Source organism: Triticum urartu, chromosome 3A, assembly GCF_056163025.1.
Source record: "Triticum urartu cultivar PI428250 chromosome 3A, HENAU_Tu73, whole genome shotgun sequence".
Lineage (NCBI taxonomy): Eukaryota > Viridiplantae > Streptophyta > Magnoliopsida > Poales > Poaceae > Triticum > Triticum urartu.
Window position 1 is genome coordinate 6,080,326 of NC_141875.1, and position 9,021 is coordinate 6,089,346.

The window sequence follows — 9,021 nt, forward strand, 5'->3', positions numbered from 1 at the left end:
TTTTCAGTGTCAAATAGGGAAGCAAAATTTAAGATAGTATTAAATAAGGAATTCTTTCATGTTACATACAGTCATTATCATTTAACAGCAGGTTTGCTTGACCGATTCAGTTCAAGCCATGCGCTGGGATGGATGGGACATCACGGACAAGCAGAGGGACGACTTGGAGCACTTGACTTGGGCTAGATTAGACTGGAAGAATGGCAGTGCAGAAGTGTAGATGGCGGTGATCAGAGCATGGTTAATTAGATCGAACGAAGAGCATGGTTAGATTAGAATCACTTGATAAATGCCAGTGCCATCGATCTGGTCAGAGAAGCCGTTGCCCCGTTGGCTGTTCAAGCATCGCTCAACTTCCGAGACGCTGCAATTTGGCAATTTGGCAAAGGATGAATATTCGGTACGTATACGTACTGAGAGATGACTTTGACCTGCAATCACCCACTAATTGATGAAAATGTCAGTAACTCCTATAAAAGAAGCCGTACGTTGGGAACTGTCTAGAGACACAAGGCTAATACCAAGCTAGTAGTTTGGTATCGATAATGAGGCGATCTGCTTCTTCGTCCTGGCTCGCACGCGCCGTGCTCCTCCTGCCTATTATCGCATGGTGCTTCCTGCTGCCATGCTGTGCCGCTAGGCCCAAAGGTAACCCCTGGCGGACCCTGTTATTTTTATCTTTGGAGTCGATGTTCATACTGGCACTAGTTGTGATGTGATTTGCATCTCGGCCCATGGTGGTGTGCAGGCTTTAATTTTCCAACCTGGTGGCGCGGACGAGGAATACAGCCGCAATCACCTATGCCCGGGAAATCAAGGGGACAGAACCATGACTACGCTCCGCTGCCAGAACTTGCGCCGCCCGGGCCGCCGAAGCAACATTACTGCCCGGGGTGTGGCCATGACTACGCTCCACCGCCGTTGGTGGGTGTGGCACTTGAGTCGCCCGGGCCGCCGGAGCAACATCGCTGCCCGGGGTGTGACCATGTCTACGGTCTGCCTCCGGCAGGTACTCCACTTGCGACGCCTGAGCCACCGAAGCAACAGGACTGCCCGGGGTGTGCACATGACTACACTCTGCCGCACAAGGCGGGTACGGCACTTCCAGTACCATAAGAACCTACCCGACACAAGGTTCAGAACAACGTCCCACGAACCTTCACCCGGGGCTGCAACAACGGTAGAAGAGGAGAGATTGCCTGATTCAACCAACTTTGTACAATTATTAGTGGCATTGTATGTTTGGACATCACGAACTAGTTTCCTTCAATTTCAATTTTTTTTCTCCTAGACATTTTCGTTTTCACCAAAGCAAGAGTTTCATGATTTTCCGTTCGGTTTTTACAATTCTTGTCCATTAGACGGCCAAGAAAGTGGAATAGCAACAATGCACATATGCAGTGTAGTGAAATTCGAACTACACGATATATATACAACCAAGTCTTGTAGATTCGGCGAGCGGTTGCACGTGGCACGGGTGCGCGTGCTCGGGACCGCTCGGTGGTCTAGGTGCGATGCTGCAACTCTGTTTTTTTTGGGGTAAGGGTCGTGGCTCGCTGAGACGATGGTGGTTTTTGCTGGCGGAGCGTGTGTCATGGCGGTGGTTGCAGTTGTGGTCAGTGGTTGTGGTTTGGGTTGGTGCGACAACCATGATAGATCAGACTTTTGTCGAAGCCGGTGCTCAGGGTGTGTGACTATGACATGGGAGGGGGGGGGGGGGGGGGGGGCTATTGATGGACCTAGCGAGGACACTCGCCACTGACTAGCAGGAGAATGATGAGTCCTGTGCTTTTCTGGACTTGGCAGCCGACATGATGTTGTTATGTCCGGGATGAAATACTTTCAGTGGCCTTTGGGTGTTGTTTCCCTCCTTGTAGCCATCATTGTGAACCTCCAGCTCTTCCTTCGATTTATTCTTCATTTAAAAGCCCTAGATCCATATTGGATCGGACAACGATGACGTCTCCGAAAAAAGTTGCCCCGTTGGGGCAGTTTTTTTGGAATCATTGACCCTTGTCAGTCGTTTGGCATCTCATTTGTGCCGCGTTTGGTTTGTTAGCTCTCCTTGGTTGCGTCTGGTGGTGGCGGTGGAAGTGCTCTGTGGCGACCGTCGATACCTTGGTAGTCTTGGTTTTGTTGGTCAACCTACTCTCAATGATGCTCGTGGGACGACGAGGTCTTAGTGTTTGGTTCCCTTCGACGACACTTGAGGGTTCGTTACCTTTCATAGTGCTCAAGTGCACCCTTTCAATGACGGTAGTTTTTGGTGAGGCCAAGAGGAGGTGCATGGGCTGTCTCGGCGAAACTCATTGCCCTACGGCACAATCTGCCGCTCTCCTTGTCACGACGTGGCTAGGCGGTGGGAGATCATTCTATAGTGTTTACAACGCTCCTAACTCTTCAAGGTGCAGAGTGATCGCAAGCCAAGATGGTGACTTCTTCTCTATGTCTTCTCGACATAGAATCTCCTTTCAACTGGTCTAATAAAGGCAGTCCCTGCTCTTCACAGTCTGATCTAGTGTTGATGGCTGTTATGTTCTTGCTGATGGCTGCTTGTCGCAGCTCGTTTCTGGTCCCCTCTCTCTTACTGGCCATCTCTCTCTCTCTCTCTCTCTCTGCACGCGCGCGTGTGTATGTGTGGGTGTGCCTTGTGCTACATTTTGTCTTAGGAAGTGAGAGAGAGGAGCTAAAAAAAGGATGATTGGCTGTATGACCACTTACAAAGTCACAATCACCAAACCACTAAGGGCATCTCCAACGCACGGTGCTTAGAGAGGCGCCAGGATTTCTTCCCTATTGAATTCCTGGTCGATCGGCTGTTGAGGCCTTCAATTCCAGGAGCCGAACGATGCGTCGACGCAAAGAGAAGCATCGAGCACTTCGCTCCTTTCTTTCATGCATGAGGCGCATGGCCAGTGTAATTAGCGTTCGATTAGCAACGGCAGTTAGCGTCTTGCGTTGGAAGACCTGGTCGCTTAGATGTTTTTCAACTTAATAATGTTTTCCTCTCCTCTATAAGCGGCTAGTCGCTTACATGTTTTTCAATTTAATAATCTTTTCCTCTCCTCTATAAGTGACTAGTCAAGTGGCGGGTGTTGTAGATGCCCTAACAATGATACATGCACGGCTTGGAAATCTCGATAATGTGCCCGTAAAAAAAACTACAATACAAAGTGAAGTATTCATCCAAGACTATGTTTTCCTCTTCAGGTTAAAAATTACGTTTTCTAGACAAGGTTAGAGAATCTACAACCGGACCTCTCAAACCCGTCCCATACGTCCGGGTGGACCGACCGGCCACTGCCTGGTCATGATTTTTTGACCCAGACGGGCCTTTCAAACGGCCCTCAAACACCCGAGCTGATCGGCACCCCCTATATCCAGCCCAAATATGTGGCGGATATGGGACCCCCGGGCCCGCCCGCCCCGTGGGACTGACGAAGGGGTCTCAGCCGAAAACGCCCTCAAACCCAGCGGTCCAAAGCTCGTCTCCTCCGTTGGACCGATGGCGCGGCTCCGGCAGGCAGCATAGTGCATTGCCCGGCTATTTAAGTCGACCCCCGGCACCGAAACCCTACCATCCATCCACATTTTCCTCCTCCTGTCCATCGCCGCCATCACTTTTCAATCCACCCGTTCGCTTAGTAGCCATGCCCCCAAGCTGCCGGGTGAGGAGCGAGCCCTTTCTGACGCCGGAGCGCTAGCTCGAGCTCCTTGAGCAGATCCGAGCTAGGCGCGAAGCCCGGATCGCCGCGGGGTTACCTCCGGATGCAGTTGACCGGAGAAGGAGTTGGAGAAGGAGGAGGAGGAAGAGCCGGAGGAGGAGGATGTGGGGACGCTGACGACGGGGATCTGCAGGCGGAGCAACATGCCATCCTCGATTCCCTCCGGTCGGAGTTGGCTGCAGAGGCAAGACGCCGTCGCCGGCAGTAGATGGAGGCACAAGAGGCTGCAGAGGAGGCGGAGATGTTCGCCTACATGGATGAGGTCGAGCAGGAGGAGGATGAGCCGGAGCCCTCCTACCCGCCCGTCCAGCCGACACCCGGCACCATTGTCGTGGACATCTCCGACGATGAAGAGTAGCTAGGGCAGCACGTAGTTGTAGTACGTAGGATTACTTTTCAATGCTTTGTATGGATCTAGACGTTGAAATATGAAAGAGGCGGATGCAAAGTGGCTAATCTAAGGCGTGCAAGGTCAGAGCCCGCGGACGCGTCTGGGTGCATCTGCGGGCGATTGAGGGGCCGGATTTCTAGATTCCGAATGTGCATGCTCATATGCATCAACCAATAGAAGAAACAGTCAAAACAAAACTACAAGGCGAAATGGATCCGCGCGGCAAAAAAAGAGAAAGGGACCACGCGAGAAACTGAAGCCCAGTGCGAATTTCATGAATATGGAAATGGGCTGAACAACCCAAAAAGGGGGAACATGCCAGCAACTGAAGCCTAGTTCGAAATTCATCAAAAATCGAAAATTTATCAAAGCCAGGTTTCGAGGTTATGGGCCCACCACGCTTTCGCCACTCTGATTGCTTTGTCAATCTTGCGAACTTCCGAACTTCCCTAAAAAAAATCCTGCGAACTTCCGAAATGTGCGGCCAACATCTGGATTGCGGTTGAGAAAAACATATCTACCATGCACGGGATATCCCATGCATGTAGTGGCCGTTGATCATGTATGATGTAGATTCGTGTTCATGCATGCATGTCAAATGGGTCACATCAACTGGTCACTCTTTTCCACACTGTCAACCTTCCTTTTTCATCTCACCTCTCTCCTCCTACCATTCCATGCTTTTTCCTATGATTTTAATGTTAGAATCCATTTTATCTTTTGAATCGAAAATTTGATTTACAATTCGTTTGCATATTTGTGTTCCTTAAGATTAGGACTTTAAAAGAAGAACACTCTTGAGTATATTAAAAAAAAGTGAATATTGGTCTTGTTTTGAATATCACCGTGGAATAAACACATTTGTCCAAATAGAATGTAAATCAAACTTTTGTTTCACAAGATATCAGGCATCTAAATTTACATAGAAAGAAATAAGAGAGGAGATATTTCTAGGATAGAGTTATAGAGAGGGAGGTGGAGCATGCGTGGACCTGATACTAATGGTTTTGACACACAACCTGACCACGGCGCCAGAACAGGCATGGGATATCCCGTGCATGGTACTCCCTCCGGTCCTTTTTAGTTTGCATATAAGATTTGTCTGAATTCACGCCTCGTAAAGTTTGACCAACTTTATAGAAAAAAAATGCCAACATTCATAATGTGAAATCAATATCATTAGATGCGTCATGACTTAAATTTTCATATTGTATAACTTTAACATGGTAGGTGTCGATATTTTTTCATATAAATATGGTCAAACTTTATGAAGTTTGACTTCAGACAATTCTTATATTTAGAGTAAAAAGGACCGGAGGAAGTAGATAATCCGCTCTCGATTGCGGTTGCTCAGCTAGCACTAGCAGCTTGTAGTGGAAGCGGAGTTGCAGGAGTAGTGGTAGTAAATATTTTCACTGTAAACGTACGTTTCGGTGGCCATACATGCCTCGAATTCTATGTTACTTACACTTACCAGCAATTTTGCTTGACTGGTTCAAGGCTTCAAGCCTGCAACTGCCATTGAGATGCAGTGGCACCAAAGATTGAGTGTCGACACAGACGACTTTGAGCTCTTGACTTGGGGTCTCCGAGCAGCTATTAGCTACAATCTTCAATGGCGGCATTGAAAGTTGTGATTACATTAATTACGTTAATCAAGATGTTCAGACAATCTGTTGACCTGACACACTTGTCGTTGATGCCCGAGTACTTAATTAGGAGGAGTAGCGCAGCCACAACCACAAAGAGAGATCGAATCATTTCTTCAGAACTGAAGCTGGAAAAGCAGTATTGGATCGTCGGATCGACCATGAAGCGGTCATCTTCTTCTCCGTCCTCGCTCACACGCCGCGTGGCAATGCTTCTGGTGATCGTGTGGTGCTGCTCCCTGCTGCCATTCCCATGCTCTGCTGTTTGCAAAGGTATGCAAACGCAACGACGAGTCAGTTCTAGTTCTTATATTTTGGAAGTGGATGCCCATTTTGACATATAATTTGTTGCGATGGCATCAGGGCGTGCATTTGGTGACTTTGGTCAGAGCGCTGGGGCCGGGACAAGGGGAGGAGGAAAGCAATTTGATCAGGGGGCTATGCCAGGGGGAGAAGATAATGGGGCAGAAGGAAACGGGGGAGGAGGGATGCAAGTAGGACGGACACCTCCGGCCCCGCGGGGCAAGACACCGAGGAACCACAGGTGATGTGGTGACTCCTGCCAAGACGTTCATCTGGCGCCTCCGGTGGTTAATTGGAAGCTGATGGCTGATGGTTTGGGATGATGCTTATCTTTGGCGCAGGTGCTGCCTTTCGGTTGTAATTTGTGCTATTCTCCCCAACTTTTTAAAACATTTGTATCACGTGCTAGTAGTTTCTTCTTCTTCTCATAGTTGTTGTTCGAGAGCGAGCATTCGCAATGGGTTTCTTACTGGTGCTCCACCTGGCAATCTCTATAATATTTTTGTTTTTCTGGCCTTCCCCTTTTTTTACCGCTTGTAGGAACAGGTTATTTCATAAGCTATTACTGCAAATGGGCTTAGCTCGGTTGTAATACCCAGCAAGTCAGTAAGGCTATCCCAGTGACTCGGTAAGCCAGTGACTTCTTCTGTATATCTTCTTGGCGGCCGATCTCCTATCTACTGATCCAACAGCTGATCCTGCTCTTTTGTTTTTCAAAAGATAAAAAATATGTTCAGGTTGGCTTTTGCCCGCTGTAGTTGACTCAAAAAAGAAAAGAAAAAAACAGTCAGTCAGCTCGACAAAATTTGAAGTTGAATTTTGTTCACAGTATAATGAGCCTCCTTCTTTTGCATGTCAACGTGGAAACTAAATGTAAATTTATAATTTTATTGTATGACATATGATTTCTATCCGAAAAGGTTTATACTAAAATGAAGATTCACCGGAAGCACAAAGCAGTACAAGCATAATAAAAAAAATACATCAAGGTCCATGGACCACCGAATGACCTTTGCTGCCGCCAGAACGAGCCGCCGATGCGCCGTTGTCACCGGTCCCATACCGGAGTCGGCCTGATCTTGTCAATGACAGCCATGAAGTCTTCGTGCACGTGCCCCTAAGGACCAGTGTGGGGATGGCAAATGGGTACCCAATACCCACGTACCCTACGGGTAAAAAACCTATTTGGGTATGAGACAAAACATTACCGATGGGTATAGAAATAGGCAAATCTCAAACCCATCGGGTAGACCGGGTACATGTATGAGATCACGTAACCCAAAGCCGTGTACCCATGGACGCTTATAAACTCTAGCAAATATTGACAAATTACCTCTACACTTTGTCGTGAGTTTGTCAACTTAAAATGTATGACTATGTGCTACTGCTTATGACTATGTGTTGATGTTTTGATGTGTTGTTGTTTACAAGAAAGTGTTGATTTTTATAGAATGTATTGTTGTTTATAAGTATGTATTAATGTTATTATATGTGTTGTTGTTTATAAATTATGATTATATGTAATTATGTGATGCTCAAATTAATGTTATTCAAACGTAGGTATTTTTACTCGCGGTACCCATTTACCCTGTCGGGTGACGAGTATGGAAAAAATTGTACCCACAACCGGGTATGGGTATGAGTGATGGGTAAGATCAAATGGGACGGGTAAGGGTATGGGGTGGCTGTACCCGTTCCCAAACCCTGTGGCTGCCATCCCTAGACCAGCACCCTAGAGCCGCACTTGCTGGCATTGAATCCTTGAATCGATCTGAAAAACCTGCCACCAAATCTTTGTGTACGCACGACAAGAAACCTAAGCTTGCTGTGCTGAGGAGCTGGCAGGAATCTACATCAGAGCTCTATCTAATCCGTCCAAATGGAGGAACTTGAGGAGGATCAAAGCCTGGAAGACTCTATCAAAGAAGAAGCGCCGCCGTCCATATGAATAGAGAAGTGAGTCCGCATGTCGGCAAATGGCTACAAAGGAAACCGAAGGCCTAACTCCCCATTCTTTCTATCTTACATCGCCACGAAACTATTCATGGGATATCACACATTTCCATTTGTTTTATACCATTTTCTTATTCTTAGAATGATTTTATGCTCTTCTGAAGCACTTCGCAGGATATTTAAGCATGAAAGATTTGCTGGTTTTTTCCTACTTTTTACTATAGTCTGTTCTTATACTATTTTTCTTTCTTTCCATTGATTCATTGGTGAAGAATTGTCTTCAAATTTTTTTAACCTGATTGAAATTAAGTGGATGCAATGAAAAAATAAGGACCAAAACCCTACCTATCAACTAGCCGGAGCTAAGGGACGGTCCTCTTTCTGCCACTGGTAGTCGTAGCGGCAGGCAGAGTGGAGGTGGATCCATGGGCTTGTCGGCGAAAATCAAGGGGAGAAACGCTTTCCCTAATTGCTTTGCTAGAGGGGAAAGAAAAGCAATTTGTTGTAAAAAAAATTGTTGTACCATATGATAGATGTATACTTATTCGTGGACGGAGGGACAAATTCACGGCTAGAAATTTCTACAATGTCACCGTAAAAAGAATCTACAATACTCGGAAAAAAAGAAAGTCAAACAGATTGATCCAAGACCTTTTTTTTCAGGTTAAGAATCAGTTCGAAAGATGCATGATAGAAGAAACGGGCCAAACAATCTTACAAAATCGAAATGGACCACACGAAGAAAATGAAGTCCAGTTCAAAACTCATCACATCGAAAATTGACCGAACAATGCGTAAAATATCATAGGCCAGCAAAAACAATTCAGCCCAATGGAGAAAATATTACCAGAGGCAAGTTTGGACCTATGCATTACGGGCCCATTACGCTTCCGCTGCGACACTTTGATTTTCTTATTGAAAGTGTGACGTCCATTATCGGTGAACTGCCACGCTGCTTTGCTTAGTGCAACGCAGACTTGCAGTATGCTTGCATTCTGGT

At 46.7% G+C, this 9,021-nt stretch overlaps 2 long non-coding RNA genes across 2 annotated transcripts; both read left to right on the forward strand.

Moving 5' to 3' along the window:
* The first annotated feature begins 513 nt into the window (after window positions 1-513).
* Window positions 514-1,420, forward strand: LOC147977611 (uncharacterized). The gene is made up of 2 exons (XR_015599469.1): window positions 514-648; window positions 749-1,420. It is a non-coding gene; the product is annotated as an uncharacterized LOC147977611 (long non-coding RNA).
* A 4,456-nt stretch (window positions 1,421-5,876) lies between these two features.
* On the forward strand, window positions 5,877-6,597 carry LOC147977612 (uncharacterized). Its single transcript, XR_015599470.1, has 2 exons — window positions 5,877-6,038; window positions 6,129-6,597. It is a non-coding gene; the product is annotated as an uncharacterized LOC147977612 (long non-coding RNA).
* Window positions 6,598-9,021: the final 2,424 nt, after the last annotated feature.